Genomic DNA, 11,345 nt, shown 5'->3' with positions numbered 1-11,345 from the left:
CAGAGATTTGCCAAAATTAGGTTACAACTTAGTTAATCATTCCCACTTCTGTAGAAAACTGACCACACAGTCTGTCTCACTGATGCTGCTAGCCCTGGACAATGGACACTCACACTGCTAGTTTGGGGTCCCCAGACACTGAACAACCTGTTTGATGTCACCAACTCCACCATCCACCAGAGCGAATTCTTTGAGTCACTAGTTCTCAATTCAAAGTCCTGAGTAGGAAAATCTGATGGTCAAATCCAAGCTAGCTTGTTCATGGCCACGGATGCAAAGGACATTAGGAAAGTGGATTTTATGCATTTTGAGTTTCCAATAGAGAACATGGGCTTTGACACCCTTGCCCCGAAAGGATCATCCAGGAAAAATTCCCCACGTAGAAAAAGAGAGTTCAGATTCTGAGTAGAAAAATTTACAGATGTCTTTGTAAGATAACTTGGGCATAATTGTTGATATCATAAAGGCCAAAATGCAAACTAAAATGAAAAATAAAATTGGAAACTCCAAGATAAACAAAAGAAGCAAAATGGCCTATGAAGCAGAGTAGGGTGCTTGAGTTTTATGTAATTGATTGAGTATGACATCATAAAGTGCTTTTAAACTCTGATGCTAGAGATTTTTCTACCAATGACCGAGGAGCTTGAGGCAAAGGAGAAACACAGTTCTAGCGTGCTGTTCAGTACAACAATGAACACAATTCATGCAATCTTAATAAACAGGTTTTATTGTTTTATTAAATGTTTATATAAATTTGTGAGCTAAGTACGTTTGCTTGTGGAATGTAAATGTAAACCACCCTGGCAATGCCATCATGTAAGTGATGGAAGGGGAAATACAGGGAGGAGGGAAAAAGGCAGAGGAAAAAGTAGGACACAAATATCTTTATTTTACACATAGGGTATCAAGAAATGTATTGAAAGTCAATGGGACAAGAAATAGAATCGCATATTTAAAGCTACAAAGAGAAACTTTAGACATTTAACTATCAAATGTTGGAAGCAGAAGAGGAGAAGTGGGCAGCACAAGTGACCCAGATCTTCATCTTTCATTTTTGAAAGTCAATAGAAAGTTTCTAAATTTAACAAATCAAGATATGGTATTACAAGCGTCTTTCAAGAGGCACAGTGATAACTTCAGAACGACTGAAAACTGACTAGGGTTGAGATTGCTTTCAAGGAAGGAGACTAAAGAGATGAGGGATTTTCACCATTATCTCTTGAGTTGTTATTATGCATATATACAACTTTGATAAACATTAAAAGGAAATAAGTAAGCATATTTAATTGAAAAATCACAAAAATGCACTTATTTATTTCCTTTGATGCATGAATAGAAGAAAAAGGGACTTACAATATTAAATAGATTAGGAACTAAGATGATTTAAAAATTAGTTTGTGACATTTCCTGTCTTTATTTTTATCATCTATACAACTAAAGAGCAATGATTCATTTTAATTTCACTGAAAATTATTCCAATAAAGATGTTAAAGAAACATTTGAAATGTGCAGTATATGTGAGCTCAATGTGGAATATACAACAGGTTTTCACATTCCTTTTGGCAAGTCTCGATTTGCATAGAGCTCTTTTCTTTTTCTGCTTTTGGTGTTGTTTCTTCCTGAATTTCAATTTTAGAAATGATCATCAGCAAAGATCTGCAACAGAAGACTGTATTTTCAAACTAAGTCTCTTACTTTGACAAAAGTTGTTGAGTTCTGCAATTAATTCCCATCTGTAAATCAGTTGGATGCATAAATGGCAGAACTTTGATAAGAGGGAACAAATATAATTATTAGTGAAATCCTAATGATACAAAATAGTTGACTATAAATTTAGGTCAGTTTGTTTGTTTTGAAACACTATTTTATACTTGACTAGTCCTTATTCAATTTAAGTCTGAATTTGGCCATAAGGAGTTCCTGATCTGAGCCACAGTCAGCTCTCAGTCTTGTTTTTGCTGTCTGTATAGAGCTTCTCCATCTTTGGCAGCAAAGAATATAAGCAATCTGATTTCGGTGTTGACCATTTGGTGATGTCCATGTGTAGAGTCTTCTCTTGTGTTGTTGGAAGAGGGTGTTTGCTATGACCAGTGCATTCTCTTGGCAAAACTCTATTAGCCTTTGCCCTGCTTCATTCCGTACTCCAAGGCCAAATTTGCCTGTTACTCCAGGTGTTTCTTGACTTCCTACTTTAGCCTTCCAGTCCCCTATAATGAAAAGGACATCTTTTTTGGGTGTTAGTTCTAAAAGGTCTTGTAGGTCATGGAACAACAGACTGGTTCCAAATAGGAAAAGGAGTATGTCAAGGCTGTATATTGTCACCCTGCTTATTTAACTTCTATGCAGAGTACATCATGAGAAATGCTGGGCTGGAAGAAGCACAAGCTGGAATCAAGATTGCTGGGAGAAATATCAATAACCTCAGATATGCAGATGACACCACCCTTTTGGCAGAAAGAGAAGAGGAACTAAAAAGCCTCTTGATGAAAGTGAAAGAGGCGAGTGAAAATGTTGGCTTAAAGCTCAACATTCAGAAAACGAAGATCATGGCATCTGCTCCCATCATTTCATGGCAGATAGATGGGGAAACAGTGTCAGACTTTATTTTGGGGGGGCTCCAAAGTCACTGCAGATGGTGACTGCAGCCATGAAATTAAAAGACACTTACTCCTTGGAAGGAAAGTTATGACCAACCTAGATAGCATATTGAAAAGCAGAGACATTACTTTGCCAGCAAAGGTCCGTCTAGTCAAGGCTATGGTTTTTCCAGTGGTCATGTATGGATGTGAGAGTTGGACTGTAAAGAAAGCTGAGCACTGAAGAACTGATGCTTTTGAACTGTGGCATTGGAGAAGACTCTTGGGAGTCCCTTTGACTGCAAGGAGATCCAACCAGTCAGTCCTAAAGGAGATCAGTCCTGGGTGTTCATTGGAAGGACTGATGCTGAAGCTGAAACTCCGGTACTTTGGCCACCTCATGCAAAGGGTTGACTCATTAGAAAAGACCCTGATGCTGGGAGGGATTGGGGGCAGGAGGAAAAGGGAATGACAGAGGATGAGATGGCTGGATGGCATCACTGACTCAATGGACATGAGTTTGAGTGGAACTCTGGGAGTTGGTGATGGACAGGGAGGCCTGGCGTGCTGTGATTCATGGGGCCGCAGAGTCAGACACGACTGCGTGACTGAACTGAACTGAACTGAACTGAGTCCTTATTCTGTCTTGACACGTTTTGTAATTGTTCCACAGGCAGTTTGGAATCTTCATGTATAAAAAAATACTAACTTAAGAGATGTGAATGTGCAGAACATGGATAGCATCATTAGCCTAAAGTGTTAACACAGCATAGGAAACTCAACACCATAAATGTTCTGAGATTTTGGAATAATATATCTATGGCTAGAATATGAGGTAGGTGGCAGGACAGGAGTGTGGAAGAGAGTGGTTCTGCTGAAAGTATGGGAGCAAGGCAGCATTCTGTCTCCAGAAGACATGAAAATCTGGGTTTCAGGTTAGTATCTCACTGAAGATTTCTTTTGTAAGATTTTTTGTTTTGATGTGGGCCATTTTTAAAGTCTTTATTGAATTTGTTACAATATGGCTTCTGTTTCTTTTTTTGGCTTTTTGGTCTTGAGGCATGTAGGATCTTAGCTCCCTGACCAGGGATCAAACCCACACTCCTTGCACTGGGAAGCAAAGTCTTAACCAGCGGTTGCCAGGGAAGTCTCTCACTGAAGAATCTGATGATGGACAAAAACAGAGAGGAAACAAAGTGATATGTTGGGCACCTTCGCAATAAGAACTTCCAATGTTGCAGGCAATGTAATGGGTCCACAGAGGGGGCCTCCTTATGTTTGCTGGGTGGACTTACCTTCTTAATCATCAAAGATCCTCTGTGGACCACTATCTGATTGGGCCCTTGTGTTGCTTTCCTTCTTTCTTTGAATCATTCTTTGTGACTCTAAGAAAGACAACAGGCTTAGATATATTACTTATTTCCTGGCAAGTTAGTGTGAAAGTCCATCAGTCATGCCTGACTCTTTGCGACCCCACGGACTATAAAGTCCATGGAATTCTCTAGGCCAGAATACTGGAGTGGGTAGCCTTTCCCTTCTTCAGGGGATCTTCCCAACCCAGGGATCGAACCCAGGTCTCCCACATTGCAGAAAGATTCTTTACCAGCTGAGCCACAAGGGAAGTCCAAGAATATTGGAGTGGGTAGCCTATCCCTTCTCCAGGGTATCTTCCTGACCAGGAATTGAACCTGGGATTCTCCTGCATTGCAGGCAGATTCTTTACCAACTGAGCTATCAGGGAAGCCCTGTTCTATTTATATGATGCCTCCTTTATGTACTAGGAAGGACTGTCTGCTCAGGGATTTACTTCTCTTATCCTAAAAAGCAGGAAATAGCCCAGTTTTCAGAAGCTTCCCAGGAGGTTCATGCTTACAAGTAAGATGCTCTCTAGTATTCTCATTTTACCTAGCGCTTCCTCTTCAATGTCACATTCAGAACTCTTAAATATTTTTATAAACAGTTAAGAAGAAGCTCTGCAGACAAATTCAAATCTTTCTAGATGGGTCTCTGTGCCTCCAGGTTTAGTACTGTTACACACAGTTGAGCACAGGCTCCCTTAGTCATAAAGGTAGGCAGTCCTTCTTGGAACTGCAGGATTGGCATTAAACAGTGCTAATGCGCATCTGTGAGGAGGGTCCTCACATTCCCTTGACCTCCACTCCAGCCCCAACATTTTCTTCATCATAGTGGGCACAACCTGCTAAGCACTGGCAGAGTATAATTCCTGACTCTCCTCCACTGTTCCTTCATCTGCCTTCTTCCATTCGGTGAACAGATGTTCCTCTTTCCAAGGACCAGAACCCTCGAATCATCCTTGATTTCTAATTCCAAATTCTACAAATTTTTATTTTAAGTTCATCTACCGTTTCCATCCCCATTCCCTCAAGTTTCAAGCCCACATCTCTTTCCTGGTCAATAACAGCCTCACTCGTCTTCCTGCTTCCTTTCAAGGACCCTCACAGTCTCTTCTCCACATGGCTGTAGATCTTAAAAACACAAAAAATGAAAACAGTAGATGTCATCATGTTGCTGGTAAGCTTAAAATCCTTCTATTGGCAGTCAGTTTACTTAAATTCAGATTTCTTAGCATGATTTACAGGACTCTTTAATATGGCCCCTGACTCCTTCTCCAACCTCATCAGGTCTCCTCCTGATTCCCACAATTTAAAGACATGGGTCTTTTTTTATTTGGTTGCATGTGGCCAACTTCTTTCTCACCTCAAAGCTTTTGTACACAGTTGAAAAGTTCTTTCTTCCAGTCTTCACCTGGATGATTCTTATTCACCATCCAGATCCTTCCTTTAATAATACTTCTTTAAAGATACTCTCTATGACTCTCTATAAACTCACATATGTGGCTAACCCTGTCTTTTTATAAGACATCATTGCTCTAAGGACAAGTAGCTACTTACAGATGTAACAAATGCAAGGCTAGCCTAGTTGTTGTTCACTCACTAAGTCATGTCCGGCTATTTGCGACCCCACGGACTGTGACATGCCAGGCCTTCCTGTCGCTCACTATCTCCCAGAGTTTGCCCAGGTTCATGTCTGTTGAATCGGTGATGCTATCCAACCATTTCATCCTTTGCCACTCTCTTCTTTCACCTTCCATCTTTCCCAGCATCAGGGTCTGTTCCAATGAGTCAGTTCTTCCCATCAGGTGGCCAAAGTATCAGAAGCTTCAGCATCAGTCCTTCCAATGAGTATTCAGGGTTGATTTCCTTTAGGACTGACTGATTTGATCCTGGCTAACCTAGCCCATGCTTTATACTTGCCTGCTTCTGTCTTTCCCCAATCCAACCAGCCTGTGTCCCTTGCTATCTACATTTCGTGGCTTGTCTTGGCCCTGTCCTCACTAAGGTCCAAGCACATCACCAGATTTTATATGGCTTCTCAGATAAATATGCAGAAATCAGAACCACATGTTTGAAGACTCTAGTGATGTAGAAATTGTTCCTTAATATAGTAAACTCCATTCATTTAAGCATTCAACAAAGAATTTTACAGCTGCTACATGCTAGGTACTGTGCTAAGTACTGGGAATAGAAAGTGAGTGAGGGAAAATGTCCTCTTGCCTGGAGCTTACATTTGACTAGAGATACAGATGTTAGGCAAATACACACACACACATGCACACCTCCTCCAGACATGCATGTACACATACAATAACACTGGCACAAACTGTCATCAATTCTGTGATGAAAATACTATGTCTGGAGGAGCTATGATTTTAGAATTTCTAGTGACTATACTTTAAAAGGTTTAAGGGTGAAATAATTTTAATAAAAATGTTTTTAGTTATCCAGTCTATCTCAAATATTCTTTTCAACATGTAATCCATATAGAAAATTAGTGAGATTTATTTACATTCCTTCAAGTCTGCACACTCTGCTATGTACTTTACACATGTAGTGCATCTCTATTCAGACCAGCTGTGTTTCAAGTACTCAATAATCGCATGGCCAGTGGCTACTATATTGGACAGACAAGCCTTACAAATTCCTAAAAGCTTATGGGTGCTGACCATGAACTTGTCCTTATTTTCACACAATGGCATGTGATTACTCGGGGTGTGACGCCTTGAGTGACACACTCCTGTCAACCTTAATTCCACTCAAGGCTGAAGCCGGTGGATAAAGCTGACACGTAAAAGAAGAAGCTTTGTGGAGCTCCAGTATACATAGCTAGAGCTGAATTTCAAGAGGGCAAATTGTATTCAGAACTTTAAACAATGAGAACTTTCAGGAAACAAATGAGATGCTCTGTCTTGCACTTCTTATAATTGGAAGAGCCAAGTAGAGACAGATGCCCACTTGGGCTAGGATTCAATAATTCAGAGAAGGCGCCTATCAGATGATCTCTCAAGTTCCTTTGAATCATGAGATTCTGTAATTGAATTAGACTTGAAACATTCTTCCAACAGAATATAGTATTTTTTGTCTTTCTTTTGGCTTTCATTTAGTATAGAAAATGATTTTGGAAGCATTTTGTTTTTAGAGAGAAATAAGTCTTCATCTGGAGTTATTACACATACAAGGAGAATTTAGGCAACTACATGAATAATTTTAGAGAAAAAGTTATGAAAACCTTTTCAGAGGGATAAAGAAGAGAATCTCTTTAACCCTTGTTTCTTGATCAGTTTTGTCATAGAAATTAGGCCTAAATGAACTTTTATTCTACATGCCATGTTGAACTTACCTACAGTCTAATTTCACTGAATGGTATATGTTAGTGATGGCAGTCCGTTTTTTAAATGAGATTCTAACTACATATTTGTATATGAAATTAGATAATATTTACAAATAGACAGATTAACTATACTATGGAACTCAGTAGGCCTGGGAAATGCTGACTTATTATAGGCACATCTCTCAAATTGAAATCAATACATTATACTTCCTGTTTGTTGCCAGGAATGGCCTTAGTGACCCCTGGGCCAGGTTGGCACTGAGTGCTGGCCTCTCTAATGCTGGGAAGACAGAACTCAACTGAACCAGACTGCTAGGGATTCTCCCTGCTTTTAACCTGGAAGACTAAAAAAAATAATAAATAAATAAAAACTAACTTTTTAAAATGGAAGAGTATAAAGAAATAAAATTAATAATACAGAGAAAAATGGGATAATGTATTTTATAATAACAAATGTTCCTTTTTTAATGACTACGGTTATTTCTAGAAATCTGTAATTTTTCTTTGATTTTCATATTTTCATTGTGATTGTTTTCAATGTGAAAGTGCTTTCGGTATTTGTGGGTAGTGTGTTATTTAACTCTACTCAAATCCAGGGTCCATGTGCTCCGCATCCCTCCTTCACGCCCTGCCTCCTCCAGACACACACAGGGATCTCACGCGTACACGTGTGGTCTTATGTGCATTTCTGCACATGCATGGGCTTCCCTGGTGGCTCAGATGGTAAAGAATCCAGCTGCAATGCGGGAGACCTGGGCTCAGTCCTTGGGTTGGGAAGATCCCCTGGAGAAGGGATCGGGTGCCCACCCCAGTATCCTGGCCTGGAGAATGCCATGGTCTGTATAGTCCATGGGGTCGCAAAGAGACCGGATAGGTCTTGGAACCCGAGCGCATGACATTCACTCATTCACTCATTCGTTCATTTAGCAAACATTATTTCTGAACACCTACTTCATGCCAACCACAGTGTGAAGAGAGTAAATCCATTCCATATGCTTACTTAGATGGCAAGCAAGCAGGGGACTCATTCATCCATATATAACCCTCACTAGAGCCTAACGCGAAGCCAACCCACTCCAGCACTCTTGCCTGGAAAATCCCATGGACGGAGGAGCCTGGTGCGCTGCAGTCCATGGGGTCGCTGAGGGTCAGACACGACTGAGCGACTTCACTTTCGCTTTTCACTTTCATGCATTGGAGAAGGAAATGGCAACCCACTCCAGTGTTCTTGCCTGGAGAAATCCCAGGGACGGGGGAGCCTGGTAGGCTGCCGTCTGTGGGGTCGCACAGAGTCGGACACGACTGACGCGACTCAGCAGCAGCAGCAGCAGCAGCAGCAGCAGCAGCAGAGCACAACGAGTCAGCTAACGCGCAAGTGAGCCAAGTTTCCTGTCATGGGCCTGCTGGGCAGGGGAGTGACACGCTCCACCCGCCTCTCTGAAGGGATGGGATTTGAACTAGGCTCTCAGGAACGCCAGGCACTTCTGGCACTTGGCAGAAGGTGGAAGGCTGCCACCCTGGGCAGAGTGAGCAAATCAGGAGAGCACAGGCAAGTGAGGGGGGCGACAGGTGGGGTGAAAGGACAGGGTCCTTGGAGTCAAGGTTGCAGAAGGCAGGTTGTGACGAGCAAAAGCCCTGGATCTTCCCTGAGAGCTTTCAGACCTCTTTCTTGAGAACAGTTTAAAATTCGAAGTCTGAAGACTTGGAGACTAGACAGTCTTCTAGAATGCTGGATTGGAAAACCGAGAAACAATGAGGCTACATTTTGGTGGCAGGGGGCCTGGTGTGGCTGCTTCTTTCTCCTTCTCCCCCTCCTCTTCCTCCTCTTTCCCCTCCAAAATAGCAAGAATGCATCTTTTTGTAATAATTTTGTAAACAATGGTACATAGAAGGCCTAGGCATGGGGAAATTCGGGTGCTACTCTGTACTAGTTTTCTATTCAAAAACAAAATGCCGTTATCTCATAGATATAAAATGTTAATGAGTCGAGCCTCTGTGCCCACTGGGAACCACCCTTGGGCCAGCTCTGCTGTGGAGAGCTCTGGGGATCGCTGAGTAGAATGTCAGGATTCAAGTGACCTCAAAGCCCTATTGTGACCAAGTGTCCCTTGGTGTGAATGAGATGCTCACACTCAGGCCTGTGACCACAGGAAGAGGCCCAGACCCTCCCACCGTAGACAGTGGTGGAGTCTTTGCAAACTAGCATGGTCATGGGCTTGTGTTCTCTTGAACAGGGCCTATGATCCCATGGGCAAGTAGGAAGTCTAATGTGAAATCTGGGTCTGGCATGGGTTGTGATATCCAAAAAGCCACTGTGATGGACGATAACTGATGAATTCTGTTGGCTCTGGTGAGCTAGTACTCAGGTCTTAGGTGCCAAAACCATGTTAGCATTTCAGTCAGGCTAGACCAATCAGAGTGGCAAAGCTATTTTGTGCATACAGACATAATGTGGACCCCCACAATAATTAGACTCTGGGCCTGACATTTTTTATTGGGGTATAGTTACTTAATAAAATTGTGTTAGTTTCTGCTGTACAACAAAGTGAATTGGCCCCCACCGCCACGTCCATACATCTGTTCTCTATGTCTACATCTCTTGCTGCCCTCCAAATAGGTTCATCTGTACCATTCTTCTAGATTCCACTTATATGCGTTAATAGACTACATTTGTTTTTCTCTTTCTGCCTTACTTCACTAGGTATGACAGACTCTAGGTCCATCCGTGTCTCTATAGATGAGCCAATTTCCTTCCTTTCTACAGCTGAGTACTGAGTCTGACTTTTAAAGAAGTACTTCTTAGTACATAGTGTTAATTCTAAAGCTTTGTTGCCAACATAAGCACCCAACTCCTCCAGCTTTTAAAAGACAAGGGGAGCAGGCATCCAGAGCTGCAAACTCATAGCCATAAATATCTTTCTGAGCTCATGTGTCCCCATCCCAGAATCACCTTCATGCATTTCAGAAAGAGATGTAAGAGATCAATAAATTGAATTTTGGCAAACCTAAGCTTCTTATACTTAACCTAATTTCTTCAAAATCTCTCAAATCTGTCTCAACTTTTCTCCGTCTATGATCCATGTCAGATTTCCCATCATTGATCCCTACCCTTTCCCCATCAGTCATCCACAAAAGCTGTTCCTTTCTATTTGTCCAATCTGTTTTTTTTTTTAAGTCGACCTCTTTTTCTCTTACCTGAATCCTTATCTTTCTGCCTCTGACTCCTTTTTCATATTAACTAGAACTCTTTCCCTAATAATCTCTAGAAAACACCAATAACTCCTCTTTTTTCATTTTTATTTTAGTAAATATATATCAAGTGCCTGCTTAATGTCAGTATTATGTGCAATGATGAATATAAAGATAGGTTGGGGCCTCTGTCATAAAGAGCTTACCAATTTAAAGAAGAAATTGGTGAAATAGACAAGTATACCAGTTAAGACATGGTGGAAAAATTGCTGAATCAAAGTTGCAATACTATCCTTTGGGAACCCTAAGGAAAATAGGGCTGACGGTGACTAGAAAGATGAGAGAGACCTTAGAGTTTATATGTAAAATAAGGCCTGGAGAATGTGAAAGATCCTTAATTTCTGATGGTTTTCAGTTTTTATTATATCTTGCACTGCAGCATTTAATTAAACACAATGTGACAGTCTTTTAAAATATACAATCTGTTTCATGCTCAATTTTGTCAGCTGTTGTGGTGGGGGAGGGTGTTCTGATCTTCCTGGAAGAGAATAAGATCTTTTAGTGAAAGCCCTGTTATCCTTTTCTCTTGTATTCCTTGGATTACACAACTTGTGCTCAAGTAATCCTGACTGAGTCATGGGCACATCACTGTCATTGTCATTATCATTAGTATCAATAGATTTGGTTACTGCAAACAACCTCAAGTTAAAAAACCCAGTTCATTTCAGTTCAGTCGCTCAGTCGTGTCCGACTTGTTGCGACCCCATGAATCGCAGTACGCCAGGCCTCCCTGTCCATCACCAACTCCCGGAGTTCACTCAGACTCACGTCCATTGAGTCAGTGATGCCATCCAGCCATCTCATCCTCGGTCGTCCCCTTCTCCTCCTGCC

The 11,345-nt window shown here is 41.4% G+C and overlaps 1 non-coding gene across 1 annotated transcript; it reads right to left on the bottom strand.

Annotated features, from left to right (window-relative positions):
• On the bottom strand, positions 4,244-4,317 carry TRNAC-GCA. The gene has a single exon. It is a non-coding gene; the product is annotated as a tRNA-Cys (tRNA).

This window comes from Capra hircus, chromosome 10 (genome assembly GCF_001704415.2).
Source record: "Capra hircus breed San Clemente chromosome 10, ASM170441v1, whole genome shotgun sequence".
Taxonomy (NCBI): Eukaryota; Metazoa; Chordata; class Mammalia; order Artiodactyla; family Bovidae; genus Capra; species Capra hircus.
Note: the sequence above shows the minus strand (reverse complement) of the source record. Positions and strands in the feature narration are given on the sequence as shown.